General features: G+C 42.1%; 1 protein-coding gene across 3 annotated transcripts in view; it reads left to right on the forward strand.

Moving 5' to 3' along the window:
• The window catches only part of Slc23a2 (solute carrier family 23 member 2), a 102,729-nt gene that overhangs the window by 10,794 nt on the left and 70,677 nt on the right, over positions 1-21,258 (forward strand). The window contains exon 1 of one of the 3 annotated variants that reach the window (XM_087911181.1): positions 13,543-13,561. The exons of the other annotated variants lie outside the window; for them this stretch is intronic. The gene's annotated coding sequence lies outside the window, so the exon portion shown is untranslated. Of the gene's footprint in view, positions 1-13,542; positions 13,562-21,258 lie in introns of those variants that run through there. 3 annotated transcript variants of the gene reach the window in all.

The raw sequence follows: 21,258 nt of genomic DNA on the forward strand, positions 1-21,258 counted from the left end.
GGGGAGTGCTAAGGTTTGGAGGTTTCAGCTGCTTGTTCATGGTCATAGTGCCAGTGAGTAGCAGAGTCTCTTGAGTCTGTTGCCAAATTCAAATTAGACCATAATCCTGCTGTGCTTTTTGATCTGGGATGCCCATCAGGGACTTGATGGGTCTGACTGGCAGTGTGGCCGGCACTTATGGAGAGATCATAGTGAGCACAGGGGAAAGGTGAGGAGGACCTTAAGAGGAAGCGCACACTGGTACAGTTGAGCAGCTAAAAGCGTGATGGCTGAAATCAAAAGGGCCTTTGACACCGTCTTGGTGAAAAGCCACCAGAAGATGAGTAGGTGACTTATTTATGTACTTATGACGCACATTCTCAGCTAGGTGGTGGTGCTGTACACCTTTTAGTCCTAGCACTTGGGAGGAAGAGGCTGTGGATCTCTGAGTTTGAGGCTAGCCTGGTTTACAGAGTGAGTTTTCAGGAAAGCCAGGACACAGAGAAACCCTGTCTTGAAAAACAAAACACAAAACAAATGAAAGAAAGAAAGAAAGAAAGAAAGAAAGAAAGAAAGAAAGAAAGAAAGAGAAAGGAAAGAACATAGATGTGCATTCTCTAAAACTCCGTGGTGAACGGGCTAGGAGGAGGGGGCTGTATCCGGTTTTCCCTTGCCTCTTTAAGTTTGGGGCCTGTTAGAAACCCCAATTATGGACTCCTTTTGTTAGTGTAGGAATTATCCATGGTATTTCACCTCTCCCTACCTGATAACTCATGGTTTTTTTTTTGTTGTTGTTTGTTTGTTTGTTTTAAAACTGACTTCTGTTTGCTCAAGTAGATAGATATATGATTTATTGACTTAATTAAAATTGACTGAGCAGTTCAATCTGACATTTCATTTGTGTATGGCTCTAGGTCAGCTCTCTCTTTACCTTGCTTTGGACTCGAAAGCACAGCTTGCTTCTTGCATTTGACGTTGAATGCAGTGTTTCAGACATCCTATATGAGTTGGGGTTCAGCCACATTTGGCTGTTTTTCTGCAATGCTGGTCAAAATCCCTTGCTGTCCCCAGAAGTATATCTCCTGGCTAGGATTGGCCACAACTGTTTTTCAGTCTAATGTGGTAGGTTCCACACTTTGGTGTCTTATTCAGAACCTACCACATTAGGTAGTTACCTGGTGTCAGGGTGGGGCCTGGGAATGTGCGTTTCTAGTAAGTAAGTTCCTAGGCGATGTGGATGCTGGTTTTCAAGTTTTGCTCCATATGGGCATGCTTACTCTAGACCAGAGGTTCTCAGTCTGTGGGTCAAGACCCCTTTTGGGGGGTTGCATATCAGACATCTTGCATATGAGATATTTGCATTACAATTCATAACAGTAACAAAATTACTGTTATAAAGTAACAATGAGAATAACTTTATGGTTGAGGATCACCACAACATGAGGAACTATACTGAAGGATCGCAGTGTTAGGAAGGTTGAGAATCACCGCTGTAGACCATGTAACCTGCAAGTATTTCCTGTCTGGCCGGCAACCCTTCTACTTCATGGAGGGTGTCATGAGTACTGACAGATTCCCGGAGCTCATACATTTCTTTTTATCAAGAGCTCTTTAGCTTTTATGATACTGCTTTACCAAATACTCTACAAATGTGCGATGTGGGGGAGTTTGAGTGTCCAAGTCTCTAAGACTAGGACATTCTCTTCAAGTCTTGTTACACTTGGTCCTTCCTTAATCTCGGCACCTAGTGTTGCATTTGCTCTTTTCAGCCACTCTGCTTGCATTTTTGTCCTTAAGTCCGAAAGTTGTAGACTCTTTAATTTTGATTAAAATCTTTTCTATAGTTCCTTTACACCTAAGATCTCATAAGTATAAACTCGTACTTTCTCTGGGTTTTTAAATTTTGTAATTAATGAGGTATTGGAGTACAGTATGAAGAAAGGGACCTCCCTCCTACTGCCCCCAGTTTCTTTCTCCCGTCACCATTCATGACTTCATCTAACTTACCCACGGTTCTAAGTCCCTGGACCTGCCGTGGGATGTACTAATTGATTTCTCTTTCTATTCTTTTACTTAACTGCCTTTGTGCTGTCTCTCTGTGTTTTTTTTTGCATTTAAAGTCGCTAAACATTTAAAACATCGATTTTATTACTGTATGTGTGCACACTTGTCACAGTTGTTTTGTAGAGGTCAGAGACAACTTGAAGGAATTGGTTCTCTTCACTGTTGGGTCCTTGGGATCAAATCAGGTTATCAGGTGTGGCAAGCGCCTTCACCATTTTACCTAACTTTTTTTTTTTTTTTTTTTTTTTTTTTTAAGCAAGGGTCTGGTTGGCCTGTATCACTGAGGATGCCCTTTAATATCTGAGTCTCCTGCCTCTTCAGAGGTGTTGGCATTGCAGGCATGGACCACTATACACGGGTTTTTATGTTTTTTAATGAGGACTTCATGCGCTGTAGGCAAACATTTCCAACTTTGCTACATCCCTGGCCTCAAGTGTCTGTGTCTCTTTTCTTTTTAAAACAGGGTCTCTCTTTCTAGCCCTGGCTGTTCTGGAACTCACTGTGTAGATCAGGCTGGCAGTTCAGGCTGGCAGAGATATTCCTATCTCTGTCTCTGAGTGTTTGGGTTAAAGGCATCAACCACCATGCCTGGCCTCAAGTGTTTTCCTTCTTCCCTCCCTCCCTCCCTCCCTTCCTCCCTCCCTCCCTCCCTCTCTCTCTTTCTTGCTTTTGCAATCAAGTGTTTTTTTCAGTTTAGAATTTCAAAACAGTGTAAATGTAAACACAAGTTAGTTTGAAGAGTCTTGTCAACGTGTGTGTGTGTGTGTGTGTCTGTATTGTTAGGTATTGAATCCACGACTGTGCACATGCTAGGTAACTGTTTTACTATTGAGCCACTCCCTAAAGTACCTTTATAATGTTGACTTGTGCTTTCCATGAAGAGAACAAACATAGTTTCTTTACTTTTTTAAATAGCAAGGTGCCGGGCGGTGGTGGTGCACGCCTTTAATCCCAGCACTCGGGAGGAAGAGGCAGGCAGATCTTTTTGAGTCGAGGCCAGCCTGGTCTACAAGAGCTAGTTCCAGGACAGGCTCCAAAGCTACAGAGAAACCCTGTCTCAAAAAACCAAAAACCAACCAAACAAACAAAAAACCCCCAAACAAACAAAAACAAAACAAAACAAAACAACCCAAGGTCAATAGATTACAGTTTGTTGTTGTCTTTTATTTAGAGTTTTTAAAATTTTAATTTTATGTATATGGGTATTTTTCCTGTATATATGTTTTATCACATGTATGCAGTGCTTGTGGAGGCCAGAAGAGGGTGTCAGGTCTTCTCTAGTGCTCTTAACCACTGAGACATCTCTCTACCCTATATTTAAAAAATACTTTTGCTGGGAAAGATGGCTGCACCTGTAATCCCAGTATTTGGGAGGCTGAGGCTTAGGCCAGCCTGGGATATAAGGTTCAAAGCCAGCTTGAATTACACAGACTTAGTGCCTCAGAGGCTCTGCTGTTGAGCTGTACCCCCACCCCTGCCAGAACGAGGAGAATGGAGGGTTTAAAAATTGTTTACAAGAACAAGCTGTGGTGAGTCAGTTCTTACTGGGTTCTGGGCATTGAAGCCAGGTTAGTGAGCTTGGCTTGGTTGGCTTAACCCTCTGAGCCACCTTCCCAGCCCTGTAGAGTTTCTTGGGATCCTGGTAGGGTCTGTCCTGCTCACTGGTAGTTCTCCAGTAAGTTCGCCTTCCCTGCTGGGTTGAGGATGACTCTACATTTCTTGCCAGGAGGAATTTAGATGAGTTATATTTCTCTTCAGGTCCATTCCTGGGGCTTTCTTGTTTTTAGCCCATGCCATTATATTGTGTAGCTGCTTGCCCTTTTGTGTCAGAGTCTTTGAAAACGTTCTTCCTCAGAGAAGTTTTATGGGACTTTGTCTCCTCTCCATGTGCAGATAGACTGAGTATGTGCCCAGCAGCAGCTTTCTGCCCTTCCCCTTCTGAATCCATCCCCTTGCTCCTGAGGCTCCCTGTCATTGCTGAAGCCCCTTGTGAACTCCCGGATGCTCGCCCTGTGGCCTGGCGTTCCTCCTGCTTGCTCTGGTGTGTATGCTCCCTTCCCCAACGCCTCCATCTAGGGTCCACTGTTGCAGGACTGCAAGCTGATTAGGAGTAGAAGCTCTCCTAAGCCCTTTGACTGCACAGAGAATCTGTGTTATAATATTACTCATGACCGTCAGATACCGGTTGAGTTTACTTGCTCAGTATTGATTTAGGTTGATGTACCAAATGTTTTAAACCCTCTTTAAAATTTTTTTTAGGTTTGAAATTTCACACTTTTATTTCTTTTGGTGTCCATCAACTCTTAAAATATGTTTTCCAGATTTCGTTTTGACTGACCCACTTTCCTACAAGATGTCTGTATCTGTGCATCTCTCAGGAAAGTCTTATATTAACTCAGATTGTCTTAGGACCACTCGATGGAAAGACTACTTTCTACCCTGTTGAATTGTGTTAGGATTTATTTCTGGGTTCTCTGTTATATTCCATTAGTTTATATGCATGTCCTTATGCCAACATTGTGTTTGTCCTTATACCACCCTGTCTGAATTACCATGTCTGTTCAGTTTTGAAGCTGGAGAAAAAGCAGGCTTCTGGTTTTGTTCTTTTGCTATTCTTGGACCTGTGTATTTTTATGTGACTTTCAGGATTAGTCTGTCAGCTTTTGCCAAAAGGCAGATGGGATTTTTTGATAGTGATTGCATGGAACTGGTTGATCAGATTTGGTGGTGGTACCAAGAATTACTTAAAAAAAAAGTAATTAAAAATTTGCTGACCCTCAGTCATTGCTTTATCACTCCCCCCCAATCATCACCCTTATGGGTTGTTCATTATCTGTTTGTAAAAGGGTGCTTGAAATCAGTGGTCCCCAGCTTAACAGCAAATTGAAATCACCTGGGGAATTTGGAGAAACTATGGATGCATATTTGGAGAAAATATGGTGAGATTCTGGTCTCACCCCAGAATCTGAGATGCAGTTTCTGCATTCATTGGAGTATTGGAGTTTTAAAGATTTTTCCAGGCAGTTCCATTGTGCAACCGGGGTTGAGAACCAGTGCTCTAAAGGAACTAAAGCTCAGACATGTATGACTTTCAGAGCCCTGGCAGAGTTGATGGATAATGGGAATGGAGGGAAACACACGTTACTAACCGTGGAGCCCCGTCTCTTTGGTGTATAGATTAGATATGTGCTTTGTTTGCCAGCTCCTCCCCGCCTCCCTCAGACAGGGTCTCTGTGTAACAGCCCTGGTTGTCCTGAACTCACTTCGAACTCATAGAGATCCACCAGCCTCTGCATCCTGAGTGCTGGGATTAAAGGCGTGCACCACCATGGCTGGCTGTTTGCCATCTCTTAATTTAGTGTGTCCACCAACATTGCTCACTTTGTTCTCCCAATAAATGAAATGCTTTTGTAAATTGAGTGCTCATGGTTATGTAGAGTTGTCCTTGATGTGTGTAGAAAGCAGATCGAGTAGTCCCTGGAGGGAGGGTGTCATGTCTCAAAAATCTGACTTTCTCCTCTCCTCTCCCTTTTTTTTGTGGTGTTGTTGTTGTTGTTCCTCTTCCTCCTCCTCCTCTTCTTCTTCTTTTATCAGAAATGGATTGAAAAAATATGCTGGCAGTTAGAGAACACTGAAGCTGTTGGTCAGAATTACTGGAAGGCTTTCTGGAAGTGAAACAGGCATCCTTCTACTCGCAATGATGAAATGCGAGACTTTTGGTGAAGTAGCTCCTTGCTTTAACTCACTGAACATTCAGGATTGCACGTTGTATTGAAAGTAAACTTTCCGTGTATGTGGAAATGCACTCATCAAGTATAACTTCCAGCACAGAAATCAGACAGTGGCTTAAAAAAAAAAAGGTGGCATGGTGGGCAAAGGTACTTGCACAAAGCTCATGACCTGGGGCCAAGCTCCATGCCCACCGGTGGAAGGAGAGAACTAACTTTGACAAGTTGTTCTCTCACCTTTACGTGCACACTAAGGTGCGGGGCCTCCTTTTCAGTAAAGAAAGAAAAACTAAACCGCTAGCACTCTGCCTTAGGAATGTGACTAAATACTTCTTTACAGCTCAATTTTTAACAGCTTATTTGTGTGGAATGCACCTTAACTGACACGACAAATCCTTCTGTTGAGCCTTTGGCTTCCCCCCACTTTTTCTTGCTGTGGTGAACAATATAAAATGGGGATTCACCTTTTATGAAAATCTATTTGCATTTTTCTGGTTATTTAAATTTTTGAAAGGGGCATCATTTGCAGCTTGAAGGATTTTTATTGTCATTTGCATGTGTGTAATGTGTGTATGTGAATTCCCCATGTGTGTGCATATGCATGTGTGTGAGTGCCTGTGACTGAATTTCTTCCTGAGTTGCTCTCTACTTTATACTGAAGCAGGGTCTCTTGCCAGAGCTTTCAGTATCAAGAAATCCTGCAGGGCTGGAAAGATGGCTCAGCGGTTGAACACTGACTGTTTTTCCAGAGGATCCTGGTTCAATTTCCAGAACCCACGCAGCAGCTCATAACTGTCTGTAATTCCAGTTTCAGGGGACCTGACACCTTCACACAGACATATAAACCAATGTACATAAAATTAAAAAAGAAAAGAAAAGAACAGAAAAGAAAAGAAATCTTGCTCCCAGCTTGTCTGTGGTGGGATTACATGCCTGCCAGGCCTTTACATGGGTGCTGGGAACTGAACCTAGGTCCTCTGCAAGAGTAGAAAGTGCTCTGAACCATGAAGCCATCACATTTCTCCAGTCTCTGGTGCACTTTTAATGATTTTGTTTTGCATTTATATTTTGTTTAGCTTATTTGTTTCCAAATTTTCTTAGTCTGTTTTTCTTGGTGGTTTATTTCAAAATTATTTTCTTGGTGGTTCTATTTCAAAAATATTAGTATTTTAATAAAACGTTCGAGCTTCTACAGCTTCTCTGGTAAATTTATTTTATGAAGCATTTGAGAAATAAATTTATTTAAAGATCACTTTTTTTTTTCAATACAAGGTTTCTCTATAGATTTGGAGCCTGTCCTGGAACTAGCTCTTGTAGACCAGGCTGGCCTCGAACTCACAGAGTTCCTGCCTCTGCCTCCCAAGTGCTGGGATTAAAGGTGCGTGCCACCACTGCCTGGCAGAAAAATATTGCTTTTCAAATAGTAATGTTTAGCGAGGTTTGGTAGCACTGGGAAGACAAGAGGCAGGTGGATCTTTGCCATTAAAGTCAGCCAGGGCTGCATAGTGAGACCCAGTTTTTTGTTTTCTGTTTTTTTAAAGGATGAAGAAAAATCTTTCAGACCATGATTTTATTTAAAGTATATTTTAGATTTCACATTTAATTTTTTACTAAAATATTCGTGGAAAAATCAGCTGCCACCTTGAACTTAGAAATTTAAATATATTTAGTTTATATTTAGTTTATTTTATATGTATGAGTGTTTTGCCTGCTTCTATTTATATATGTACACCACAGGCATGCCTGGTGCCTAGTGAGGCCAGAAGAAGGCACCAGATCTGGAATTGTGGTTGTGAGTTACCACGTGGGTACTAGGAACCAAACTATAGGGTTCTCTGGAAGCCGGTGTTGTTCTTAACTAGAGAGCCTTGACTCCGACCCACCCCCAGTTTTTTTCCCCCAATGCTGTTTTTGCAGTGAAAGTAAAGTAGACTAAAGTCTGTTACCTCAGAGAATGAGAGAGGGATGCCAGGTGTGGTCTCCAGAGTTAACATTCCAGGTCTGAGTTTGGGTCCCTTAGACCCGAAGGCTTAGGGGCATATAATGTTTGTCTGGGGTTGACATTTGAGTGCTCTTTTTAATCTGTTTTGCTCCAGTAGAATGACACAATAAACTTCAAAACTGCCTTCATGCTTAGATACTAGCCCCAGAAGGCTGATGCTGTCTGTCGTGCTTTGTTTGAACTGAGCCTCCTTTAAAATTCACGTTCTGGAACCATGTCTTTAATAGGATTAGTGTTTATTGGTCGTTTTGACTCTGAGGTCCTGTTTGTGACTTTCAGGTATCCAGCAGGACACTGCATCCTGTTGAGGGCTGAGAGTGCACCTTGGCACTTCCAACAATTGAGAAAGGAGATGGGACAGGCCTAACTCTGTTCCCTGAGCAACTGGTGAGCTGCTGCCAGCAGAGTGTGAGTCCAGCTCTCTGTCCTCCCTTGCCCTGTGGAGGCGGTGGGACTGCAGCACGTCCAAATGCTCTGTGCTTGCCTTTTCCCTTGCTGTGATCTGGGCAGGACCATTTCCAGGTCTTTGGTTTCGGGCAGTGACCTGAGTCACTGTAATGTGCCCATCCTCTAGTTGTGATCACGCTAAGACAATTTGGGAAAGACTTTAGGTTTGTCTGGTGCACACACAACGGCCTTTTCAGTGTGACTGAAGGCTGACTAGTTAGTGAAGGTGCAGTTCACTCAGGGAAAGCAGGATCACTGTGCTACCAAGTTTGACTTTGATAATTGCCATTAGACTTTTAAACTTTGCCATTTTTGCCAAGAATATAAATTGTATTTTTATTACTTAGATCTTTATAATTAGGATGGTGAAGCCCAATTTTCTCTACCTCCATATTTCCAGAGATGAGAATATATTATCCTATTTGTAATAATAGATTAAACATGTTGTCCTGTCTAGTTTTATGTCAACTTAAAACAAGCTAGAGTCTGAAAGGAGGGACCCTCAATTGAGAAAAATGTATTTTTATAAGATCCAACTCTCAGGCATTTTCTTAATTAGTGATTGATGAGGCTCAGCCTATGGTGGGTGGTGCTATTCCTGGGTTGGTGTTCCTTCGTTCTATAAGAAAGCAGGCTAACCAAAGCCATGGAAATAAACCAATAAGCAGCATCCTTCCATGCTCTGTGCATCAGCTCCAAGATCCTGCCCTGTCTGAGTTCCTGTTCTGACTTCTTTCCATGCTTCCATGGTGAACAACAATGCTGAAGTGTAAGTGTGGGCCTTTCCTCCCCAACTTGCTTTTGATGGTAGTGTTTCATCGCACCAATAGAAACCCTAAGAAAGACACATGCTAAGTGAAGAAAAGTATCTTTAAAAGATTTTGAAGATATTTACAGTTTAGTCATTGGGTACAGTTATATGAAATGACTTGATCTGCATATTTACGAAATTTAGCCCAGGCATGCATACAACAAGCACGCATGCACACACACACATCTATTTTATACACACACACACACACATACACACACATACTAAAAGTATATTTTACATTTGTATCAAAACAGGGGAATGAGGCATAGTGAGGGCTCAGTAATGAAGAGTTTTGACTACTTTCAGGGGACCCAAGTTTAGATCTCAGCACCTACATGGCAGTTCCTAACAATCAGGGGTTCTGATGCCCTCTTCCCTTTCATGTGCACCAGGCAGTATCTGCACAGACGTCCATGCAGGCAAATACTCATGTATATTAAAAGATTTAAAAAAAAATCTTGAAGAAAAAATAAAGATCAAGCCAGTAAAAGTTTGAGCTTATGCTCCTGAGACCTGCCCTGTTGAGGTGCTCCTGACAGTTGTCGGCTGCTCAAGAGAGACAGTCATGTTTGGGATGTGAAGTTGAAGTGGGGCGAGTGGGTCCATGAAGGAGCTGGAGGTAAAGACTGGGTTATGTAAGGATAAGATCAAAATACGTTTTTTTTTTAAAAGAAAATTCTTATCACCTGCCAACTGACCCTTTAAGAGTCTCATAGCTTAAACTTATGCAGAATTTGCCAACAGAGAGAGAGAGAGAGAGAGAGAGAGAGAGAGAGAGAGAGAGAGAGGAGAGAGAGAGAGAGAGAGAGAGAGAGAGAGAGAGAGAGAGAGAGAGAGAGAGAGAATATACAGGTACCTGTGCAGGCCAGAAGCACATGATCTTAACTCCAGACCATCTCTCTCTGGCCCATAGGTTCTATAGGTTTTTTTTTTTTTTCTGTTGTTTTTGTTTTTTTTTTCCTTTTGGTTTTTCGAGACAGTGTTTCTCTGTGTAACAGCCCTAGCTGCCCTGGAACTAGCTCTTGTGAAGCAGGCTGGCCTTGAACTCACAGAGATCTGTCTGCCTCTGCCTCCTGAGTGCTGGGATTAAAGTGTGCCACCACTGCTTGGCCCTTGTTGTTGTTGTTTTTTGTTTTTGGTTTTATTTTATTTTTTTTAATATTTATTTATTTATTATGCATACAATGTTCTGCCTGTATGTCTGCCTGCAGGCCAGAAGAGGGCACCAGATCTCATTATGGGTGTTTGTGAACCACAATGTGGTTGCTGGGAATAGAACTCAGGACCTTTGGAAGAGCAGGCACCGCTCTTAACCACTGAGCCATCTCTCCAACCCCTTGTTTTTGGTTTTAGATTTATAGTTTTTATCTAAAACATTTATATGCAATGAGTGGAGGCATGCCCCTTTCACCCCAGCACTTGGGAGATAGAGGCAGGAGGATCTCTGTGAGTTTAAGGCCAGCAGCCTGGTCTACAGAGTGAGTTCCAGGACAGTCAGGACTGTTTCACAGAGAAACCCTGTCTCGAAAAACCAGCAACAACAAAAAGTTTTTAAGAAACATTTAGATTTATTTTTGATCAGAAGTGTTTAACTGTAAATGGTGGCTACTTTTCAGTGGCTGATTTTCAGAGCTGAGGCCATGCTAAGCCTGAAAGTGGTAGAAGGGTTTAATACTAGATTTGACTTAGAAATATTTTTACGTCCTGTTAAGAAATAGCAATACAACAAAGGCTTGCTACCCTTAAGTTATGAGGAGCTCTTACAAGTGAGCGAGAAAACCCTCTTACTGAAAATGTGGGTGAAGTACCCACAGTTTCTAAAGGAAGACCAAAGGAGTCAAGACTGGGTCCAGGTATTCTCAAAGCTTGTTTCCGGAAGAAGGAAACAGTGGCTGAATTGTGAGCTCAGTTTTCTGTGGTCTCCTGCTTCTTGTGGGAAGGCTGGGAAGTGGCACCCGCTTTGGGGGCAGTTATTTGCTGTTGTCATTTTCTCTAGTCACTTAGTTACTTCAAAAAGAATGTTCCTGTTTTGTTCAAATTTGCAGTTGTAAGGTGTTTCTCCACTAAGTCCTTAAAAGCCTGAATAGTTGGTCTGTGCTGAGTGTGCGCTGCTTTCAGGCGCATAGCTTTAATCCGAATTAAGTGCGTTTTGGGTCTTGTTATTTAGATCGTGACGTGGTGTTTTGTCAGCTGATTACTGTCTGCTAAGTTGACACCATCCCTGGCAGCTGGGTGATGCTGCCTTCTGCTCTTCTTGCTTCTGAACAGTAAATGTCTTTAGGGAAATGATGAGAGTCAGTAATTGATGGTAACTTTGTATTATTTCTACTCCATATTTTTTGATAATTTTTATTTATGTATTTTCTGTGTGCAATCAAAGATTGGCAACTGCAACATGCGCAGGTGGAATATCCCTTTTCTAGAATGGTTAGGACCAGAAGTATTTTACTTTTTTTTTTAATGTCGACTTTATATAGTGAGATTTTAAGGGTAAGACCCAGCTCTAAACATGAAATTCATTTTATGTTTTGTATACTTCATATACATATAGCCTTCAGGTAATTTTATGCAATATTTTAAAATAGTTTTGTGGTTTAAACAAAGTTTCATGGATGGCTTTTATGATGCAGGGATGCCTCACCCATCCTCGACACAGGGGAGTTGGTCCTGCCTCAACCTGATATGACCTGCTTTGTTGACTCCCATGGGACGTCTGCCTCTTTCTGAATGGAGGAGAAGTGGGTGGGTTGGTGTGGGAAAATTGTCTGTATTCTGTCAGTCATGTTTTAAGTAAACGCTGATTGGCCAGGCAGGAGCTGTAGGTGGGAAAACCAGACAGGAAGTGGAAATGATGCAAGAAGAGCAGGAGAATTCTGGGGAGGAGGAAGTTGATTCCTCCCACTCCTGCCCAGACCACCAAAGCAGCAGGTTGTAAGCTGTCCCACTGAAAAAGGTACTGAGCCACATGGCTAAAATAGATCAGAATAATGGGTTAATCAAGATGAAAGAGTTAGCTAATAAGTAGCCTGACCTAATGGGCCAATCAGCATTATAACTTACAGAGTTCTCTGTGGTTGATTTTTCTCTGGGACTAAACAGCTGTGGGGTACTGGGAGGCACAGAAAACATAAACAAGTAGGCCCCCTCATGTTACAGAATGGCGCCCACGTGGATAACTGCATCCACAGAAAGTCTGAGAAAGCTTGGGAAAGACTAGAGTAAAGCATTTCAGTTTTCAGCTGTAGCAGGAAAAAAGCTGAGCTGTTTTAAAATGCTGGCTTTCTGGGCGGTCCTCCCAGGGAAAACTGACTCTTTCAAGCAGGCAGTCCCGACTATGGAAACATTGTTGCAGCTTGCTTCCTGGCAAGGACCTTGAAACGCCTTAAGAGCTTTTGAGTGTTGTCTTCTCCATATTCCTTAGCAAATTAAAGACCCATGTGGTCAGAAAAAGAGAGATATACAGTAAAGAGAGATTCAAAGAGTAAGAAAACCTCTAAATGGTTTACTTTCTGTTAAAAATATATACAGGCTAAAGGTTAAAGTTCTCAGACTAAAAAAAAAAAGAGAGAGAGAGAGAGAAAGAAAGAAAGAAAGAAAGAAAGAAAGAAAGAAAGAAAGAAAGAGTAGCCTGGGAGGCAGAGACAGACGATCTCTGGGAGTTCAAAGATAGCCTGGTCTACAGAGGGAGTTCCAGGACAAAGATATGCAGAGAACCTGTCTCAAAAAGCCAAAAGTTAAAAGTAAAAATAAAGAAATAGAGGTTAAAATAAAGCCACGTAAAGATGGAAAATACACAAAGAATCTTGATACTGTATGCTATTATGCTCTCTTTGAATTGTTTAAATGCTGAGGAAGGAGCAACAGCTGCTAAAAGATATTTGCTTATAAATGCTGCAGAATTAATCCAAGATAGGTATTTTGAAAATACCTTGGCTTCAAAATTGAAGTCAAAAGGTATGTTACTTTGGAGAAGAGATTCTGCTTTTGTTTCCACAGAAAATGAGAGGCTCTGGATTTATTCAGAGTTAAGAAAAATCATCTTTGACCAAGGGAGACCACCTGAGCAATCTCCGTTTGGAACAGATGGCCCAGATGTCTGAGTTCTTCATCCAGAACAGGTTCAAGACTGCTGCCTGAGATGATCAAGACTCACAGGATACTCCAGTCAGGACTTGATCATAACTCTAAATTTTCTTTCGGTCCCCATAAGATTATCAGCACCCCCAGCCAGCAGGAAGTAGCCTGAAATACTACGCCCACATTCCCAAAAATGGACTATGGATATTTTCCTTTGTTTTCTTTTTTTAAAAAAAGAGGGGAAGTGGTGCCAGAGAATTGTCTGTATTCTGTCAATCATGTTTTAAATAAACGCTGATTGGCCAGGCAGGAGCTGTAGGTGGGAAAACCAGACAGGAAGTGGAAATAATGCAAGAAGAGCAGGAGAATTCTGGGGAGGAGGAAGTTGATTCCTCCCACTCCTGCCCAGACCACCAAAGCAGCAGGTTGTAAGCTGTCCCACTGAAAAAGGTACTGAGCCACATGGCTAAAATAGATCAGAATAATGGGTTAATCAAGATGAAAGAGTTAGCTAATAAGTAGCCTGACCTAATGGGCCAATCAGCATTATAACTTACAGAGTTCTCTGTGGTTGATTTTCTCTGGGACTAAATAGCTGGGGGGCTGGGCAGGACAGAAATACAAACGAGCAGGGCCCTACATGTTACAGTGGGTGGGAGCAGGATAGACAGGAAGTGGGGGGGGGGTGGAATGGGAAGAGAGGAGGGAGGAGAAACTAAATAAATCAAAAATGTAAAGTAAATGAAAACATTTAATAAAAACGAAAGAAAAAACCCCTAAAGTTTCATGGTATAAATTGTGTACTTTTGTTAGCAGATTTGGGATTTTTGATTAGAGATGCTTAACCTTGTGGCTCCTTTGTAACCAAACCTACATGAGCAGTAGAGGTAGATGCACAAATGTTCCCGTGGGAGAGAGAGTTGGACGACCCCGCTCAGGGATGCGTCTGGTCAGCTCCAGGAGCACCACTTTGATCTTAGGCCTGTGACCTTGTGGCTGGAGGATGCCCTGTGGGGAGGAGGCTAGGAGGAAGAGCACTCGCTCAGTGTCTAGTTGGTTTGCGGTGCTGGACCTTCTGTTAATTCTTCTCTAGAGATCCCTTTCTCGAAATGCCGTTTTGCAGTTAGAGCTTGTGACCCAGCTCTGTGGTTTGCTCTCTGATCCCTGCCTATTAGAGGAGGAAGCCAGTCCTTCCACCCATTTTTCCAGTCAGCATTAAACACTTCCCCAAATACGTCTGTAAGATGTCTAGGACTTGATTTGCACTTTCTGGATTTTTATGTAATTTGTGTGCTAAAATGATATCTTGTTAATTGTGAGTTTATAATTTTGCCCTTGTGGAACCCTTATTTTATTTTTAAAATGAATACTTGTAGCTTTTTTTTTGAGACAGGATCTCCTGTAGCCCTGACTGACCTTGACTCCTGATCCTCCAGCTTCCACTTGTCAAGTATGGGGACTATATCTCTGTACCAAAAGAAGCATATACATGTTAGAAAATAATTCAGAGTCTTCAGAATTGTATAAATTAGGAAGGTCTCACAATCTTTTTTCTCCCATTTCTTTTTTGGGTTTATAAGATAGGGCTTCTCCGTGTAACAGCTCTGGCTGTCATGGAAATCACTATGGAGGCCAGGTTGGCTTCGAACTCACAGAGATCTGCCTGCCTCAGCCCTCCTGAACGCTGGGATTAAATATGTGCGCCATCACTGCCTATCTTGGACTCACACCTTTTTTTAAATTTTTTATTGAGCTCCACATTTTTCTCTGCTCCCCTCCCTGCCTCTCCCTTCCCCTCTTCAATCCTCCCCCAAGGTCCCCATGTTCCCAGTTTACTCAGGAAATCTTGTCTTTTTATACTTTCTACTTCCCATGTAGATTAGATCTATGTAAGTCTCTCTTAGTGTTTGCATTGTTGTCTAAGTTCTCTGGGATTGTGGTTTGTAGGCTGGCTTTCTTTGCTTTATGTTGAAAAACCACCTATGAGTGAGTACATGTGATAATTGTCTTTCTGTGTCTGGGTTACCTCACTCAAAATAATGTTTTCTAGCTCCATCCATTTTCCTGCAAAATTCAAGATGTCGTTATTTTTTTCTGCTGTATAGTACTCCGTTGTGTAAATGTACCATATTTTTCTTATCCATTCTTTGATCGAGAGGCATTTAGGTTGTTTCCAGGTTCTGGCTATGACAAACAAAGCTGCTATGAACATAGTTGAGCACATGTCCTTGTGGCACGATTGAGCATCCTTTGGTTATATACCCAAAAGTGGTATTACTGGATCTTGAGGAAGGTTGTTTCCTAATTTTCTGAGAAATCGCCACACTGACATCCAAAGGGGTTGTACCAGCTTGCACTCCCACCAGCAATGCAGAAGTGTTCCCTTTTCCCCACAACCTCTCCAGCATAAGTTGTCATCAGTGTTTTTGATCTTAGCCATTCTTACAGGTATAAGATGGAATCTCAGAGTTGTTTTGATTTGCATTTCTCTGATGACTAAGGATGTTGAACATTTCCTTAAGTGTCTTTCAGCCATTTTAGCTTCCTCTGTTGAGAGTTCTCTGTTTAGGTCTGTACTCCATTTTTTTTTATTGGATTATGTGTTCTTTTGGTGTCCAATTTCTTGAGTTCTTTGTATATTTTGGAGATCAGACTTTTGTCTGATGTGGGGTTAGTGAAGATCTTTTCCCATTTTGTAGGCTGTTGTTTTGTCTTGTTGACTGTGTCCTTTGCTTTACAGAAGCTTTTCAGGAGGTCCTATTTATTAATTGTTTCTCTCAGTGTCTGTGCTGCTGGTGTTCTATTTATTTAGGAAGTGGTCTCCTGTGCCAATGTGTTCAAGTGTACTTCCCACTTTCTCTTCTGTAAGTTTCAGTGTGGCTGGCTTTATGTTGAGGTCTTTGATCCATTTGGACTTGAGTTTTGTGCATGGTGACAGATATGGGTCTATTTTCATCCTTCTACATGTTGATATCTAGTTATACCAGCACCACTTGTTAAATATGCTTTCTTTTTTCCATTTGATATTTTTTGCTTCTTTATCAAAAATCAGGTTTTGAAGACGTGTGGATTGTTATCCAGGTCTTCTTTTCAGTTCCATTGGTCCTCCTGACTGTTATGCCAATACCAGTCTGTTTTCAATACTGTAGCTCTGTAGTAGAGTTTGATGTCAGGGATTGTGATGCCTCTGGAAGTTCTTTTATTGTACAGGATTGTTTTGGCTATTCTGGGTTTTTTGCTTTTCCAAATGAAGTTGAGTACCGTTCTTTCGAGGTCTCTGAAGAATTTTGTTTGGATTTTGATGGGCATTGTGTTGAATCTGTGGACTCACAATCTTATGCTTCTCCTCCCACTTCGAAGCAGCTTGAGGTTTGTCCTCAAACAATTTGCATCAGTGTATGCAAATACATGTATGTAATTAATGTTTCTCAGAGGTAGGGAGTACTGTAGTGCACTTCTCAAAGAACAGTACACTTTTTAAAAATACAAGCAAACAATTTTAAAAAGACGACTTTTTCATGTTCTATCCATAAACTTTTAAGCTTTACTCTAAATGTTATTTTTTTCTGTATGTGTCTCTGTGAGTTGTGTGTGCTGGTTCTTGGGGAGGCCAGAAGAGGGCTGCAGTTACAATTGGCCACTACTCACAGAGGTTCTGGCAGCAAGCACTCAACCTCCACCGCATCATACCTCTTGAATTATCTTTAGTGGTGCTTGCTACATTGTACCTCTTTTCTGACAGTTATGAAGATTTTATTTTGGTAAGTTTTACATTGTTTTAAAAAAGGAAGCAAATACATTTATTCATTCACATTTTAATTACTTAAAAAATTTTCCACCCATCTATCCATTCATCTCCCATCTAAAGACTAGTGTTTCTGAAATTGGGGTGGGAAAGGCAGGCTCATGATGGCTGATTGAAGGCCAGACTCTGGTACTTCTGTGCTTGTTTACCCCTAGCCTACTGATAAATGCTGATGCCAGACTAACTCATAACTAACAGCTGGGAAACTTCTCAGCTGAGGACTTTCCAGTCGGTCTGCCCGGACTGTTGGCTGTCTCAGCACTCCTGGGCCAGCCTGATCGCGGCTGGGCCGACTGTACGTGAAATGGCCACTGAGTCTGACTCTGGTTTGTACTGTAAATGTATTGACAGGTGCATTTTACTTCTCTGTTGCTAAAACAACTTATAGAAGGAAGAGGGGTGTTTTGGTTTAGAGTTTCAGAAGGAGAGTCCACAGTCAAGGCACAGGAGTGGCAGAGGCATGGCAGCAGGTAGTCAGAGCACAGAGATGAGATCAGATCTCCAGCTACACACAGAAAGTAGAGAGCAAACTGGAGGTGGGCTTGAGCTATAAACTCTTCTGCTCAAAGAAAAAAAAATCAGACACTCAGGATAAAGATTAGTATGTGAGTAGGTGTAGTAAGTAACAACAGTAACTAAAAGTTAGGACAGCTGCAGCGATGTGCTTTGATACACTTGCCAGCACTACTTTAGAATAGATTTAGCTTGCTTGTGTTTCCAATCAAAGCCCCATGCTAAGGGCATGAAGTTTAAATCCCTGAAGAAATTCCAGCCGAGAGCAAAATTGGTTGTATAGGTATTCTTCTGAAGTACTGTCTTTGAAAATATTTTGTGCTCCAGCTGGTGGTGACAGAGTGCCCAGGGTTATACAGAGAAACCCGGTGGGTGAGTGGGTGGGGGGGCTATTTTGTGCAACAGAGAATTTTATTTTGGTGGTGCTGGGATTTGAACACACTAGATAAATATTCCAAACACTGAACTACATCTCTAGCTCATACTTCTTATTGATTTATTTGATAACAAGGTATTGATTGAGACTAGCCTTGAATTTATTATGTATCACAGGCTGGCCTCAATCTTACTCTGTAGCCTGTAGCCTAGGCAGGTCTTGAACTTGTGAGCCTCCTTCTTCGGTGTTTCCGGTAGTTATGACTATAGTTCTAAGGCAACCCAGCTGAAGGGAAAGGGTCCCATAAATAGGCAAAAGGATCAGCAACGCCCCTGCTCCCTCTTTCAGGAACCCCACAAGAACACCAAGCTACTCAGCTATGAGATATATGCAGAGGACCTAGGTCAGACCTCTATAGGCTCCCTGATCTCTGAGAGCTCCTATGAGCCCTAGTCAATTTGTTTTCATAGTGTCCCTGCCACCTGGTTCCTCTGGTCCTGATCCTTCCTCCCCCTCCTCTGCAGAACGGACTCCCAGAGCTAAGGTTTTTCCGTGGGACTCTCCATCTGCTCCTACCAGTAGCTGGATGGAGTCTTTCTGGTCCCTTTGAAGATTCTGCTAGACCTCCTCTGTAGGCAGCACAAACTGTAGGGCAAAGGTTTTGTGACTGGGTTGGTGTCCCAATCCTTCCACTTGAGACCTTGTCTGGTTATAGAAAATGGCCAGTTCAGGCTCCATGTCCCCATTACTAGCAGTCCTTGTTAGGCTACTCTCGTAGATTCCATGGATTTCCTTGTACTTGGTTTCCACTTTGCCCCCTAAAGGCCCACCCGTCTCAGTCATTTCTCCCAGTATTTACTTCCCACACTTCATCCCTCCTGTTCCCAACCCCACCTGCCTGTCCACCCACAAAATCTATTTCCCCTTCCCAGGGAGATTCTTGTCTGTCCCCCGCCCCTTTTTAGCCCTCTTTGTTAGTGTCTCTGGGGCTGTGGATTGTAGCCTGGTTATTCTTTGTTTTACAGCTAATATTCACTTATGAGTGAGTACATACCATGTTTGTCTTTCTGGGTCTGGGTTACTTTAATCAGGATAATTATTTCAAGTCCGTCCATTTGCCTGCAAATTTCATGATGTCATCGTTTTTAACAGCTGTGTAGTACTCCATTATGTAAATATACCACAATTTTCTTTATCCATTCCTCAGTTGAGGGACATTCAGATTGTTTCCAGTTTCTGGCAATTACAAATAAAGCTGCTGTGAACATAGCTGAGTAAGTGGCCTTGTGATAGGATGGAGCGCCCTCGGTTTGTGTCTAGGCGTGCTGTAGCTGGGTCTTGAGGTAGATTGATTTCCAGGTTTCTGAGAAACAGCCATATTGATTCCCACAGTGGCCGTACAAATTTGCACTCTCACCAGCAGTGTAGGAGTGTACCCCTTGCTCCACGTCCTCACCAGCATGACCTATTACTTGTGTCAGAAGGGCCTTCTGATTGCTGGGCTTCAATATTTTGATAGCCGGAACTAGGGAGTCAGCCTCAGGAGGATGTGGCCAAATAAGGGAACAGACCTTGGCTAGCTTTAGGAATGTAATCTAACAGTTTAGCAAGGAAAGAGGGAATGGAGGAAAGGCAAGGCCTGCCAGAGCCCTTCAGTAAGTAGCTTAAAAAATAAACATGTTCAGTCTTGACACATATTAATTACCAGGTAGGAGGTAAATATTTGTTTTGCTTCTTTTACTTTTGGCTATCCTTATTAGCAAAGCTTTGCTGAGTATGCTGCTATTGACTCCTTGAGTCGCCATGGCAGTGGAGTGTTCTCAGATCACTTTGCGGTTTAATTAATGGCATTAAAGCACTAATACATTCCTCCCACCTTTCCTACTTTTCTTATCTCAAAGCTTGATGGACAATACCATGTATGTCTGTCTGTCTGTTTTAGTACAGGGGGTTGAACCCATGGCCCCTTACATGCTTTACCACCAAGCTCTGCCCACAGCACTCTCCTCCCCTATTTTTTTTTATTCTTTCTTAAAAAATGAGGCAAGGTCTCTCAGCCTGGGCTTAAGTTCTGTGGCCCAGACAGCCCTGTCTCATTCTCCCAAGCTTACACACCACCAGGCTGAGTTCTAGTTTGGTTAGTTTTGGTGTTACAAATGATACTGCAACAGCATTTCTTTTTATTTTTTGTTTTTCTAGACGACGGTTCTTCTGTGTAGTTTTGGAGCCTGTCCTGGAACCAGCTCTTGTAGACCAAGCTGGCTTCGACTCACAGAGATCTGCCTGCCTTGGCCTCCTGAGTGCTGGGATTAAAGGCAAGCACCACCACCACTGCCCGGCTTCTATTTCCATTTTCAAAGACAGGAAGAGAACAGAATAGCTGCACTAGCTTTTCTTATGGGGAGGACAATCTAGTGGTAAGATTGATGCTGGAAGCAAAAGGTCAGGTCTATCTGAGAACACTTGGGAAATAAACGTTCTCCAACTCTTGAGTCCAAGTTGCCTCCCACCCTCATTTTCTTTTGTAGATTTTCTCTGCTCTTGTTTCATTGAATTTCTTTAATATTTGGTTGTCTTTAGTTGACATTTGTCAAATGTATCACCAGGTTCAACTTGTCTGTATCATCCTTGGATTTGCTTCATCAAATACATCTTATTTATTTTTCCTTTTTAAGATTTATTTATTTTTATTTTATGTGTATTAGGGTTTTGCCTCTATGTATGTCGGTGTCTCGTGTGTGTCTTGGTGCCAGTGGAGGGCAGAAGAGAAACTAGATTCACAGCCATTATGTCCTGGGAACCGAACTTGCGGCTCCGAAAGAGCAACAAGTGTCCTTAACCACCGAGCCATTTCTTTGGCACATCTTCCTTCTTCATTCTTGCTTGCTTTTTGAGACAGGGTCTCGCTGTGTCCGTAGCTCTGCCTGGCCTGGAACTCACAGAGATCTACTTGCTTTTGCCTCCTAAATAGAGAACTGGAATTTAAAATGTGTGCTACTATACCCATTTCTTTATTATTTCTGTTCCCTTTAAAAATTTTTTTTTTATTTACCTAATGTTTTTGTCTAGCCACTCCTCAATTGCAAGAGTCTTGCATACTTTGCTCCTAATATTTGTGGCTTTTACAAATTCAACCAGTAAGGGATTGAAGATATTTGTTCCGTTAAGAATACAAACTGCTCTCACAGATTTTCGAGGTTCAGTTCCGGACACACACATGATGGCTCACAACTGCCTGTAACTCCAATTCTAGAGGATCTAATTAGTCCCTCTCTGACTTCTGTAGGCTCTGGCATGTATGGTGTACAGACATATACTCAAGCACGTATATACACATGTCTAAAATTAAAAAAAAAATTGGGAAGAAAAATTGTACTTGTGATGAAAATATGCAGACTTCTGTTTCTTGCCTTCACACTTAAACAATAAAGTACAGCTGTTTCCATGGCCTTC

The sequence above is a fragment of the Myodes glareolus genome, chromosome 10, assembly GCF_982192425.1.
Source record: "Myodes glareolus chromosome 10, mMyoGla1.1, whole genome shotgun sequence".
NCBI classification, from domain to species: domain Eukaryota; kingdom Metazoa; phylum Chordata; class Mammalia; order Rodentia; family Cricetidae; genus Myodes; species Myodes glareolus.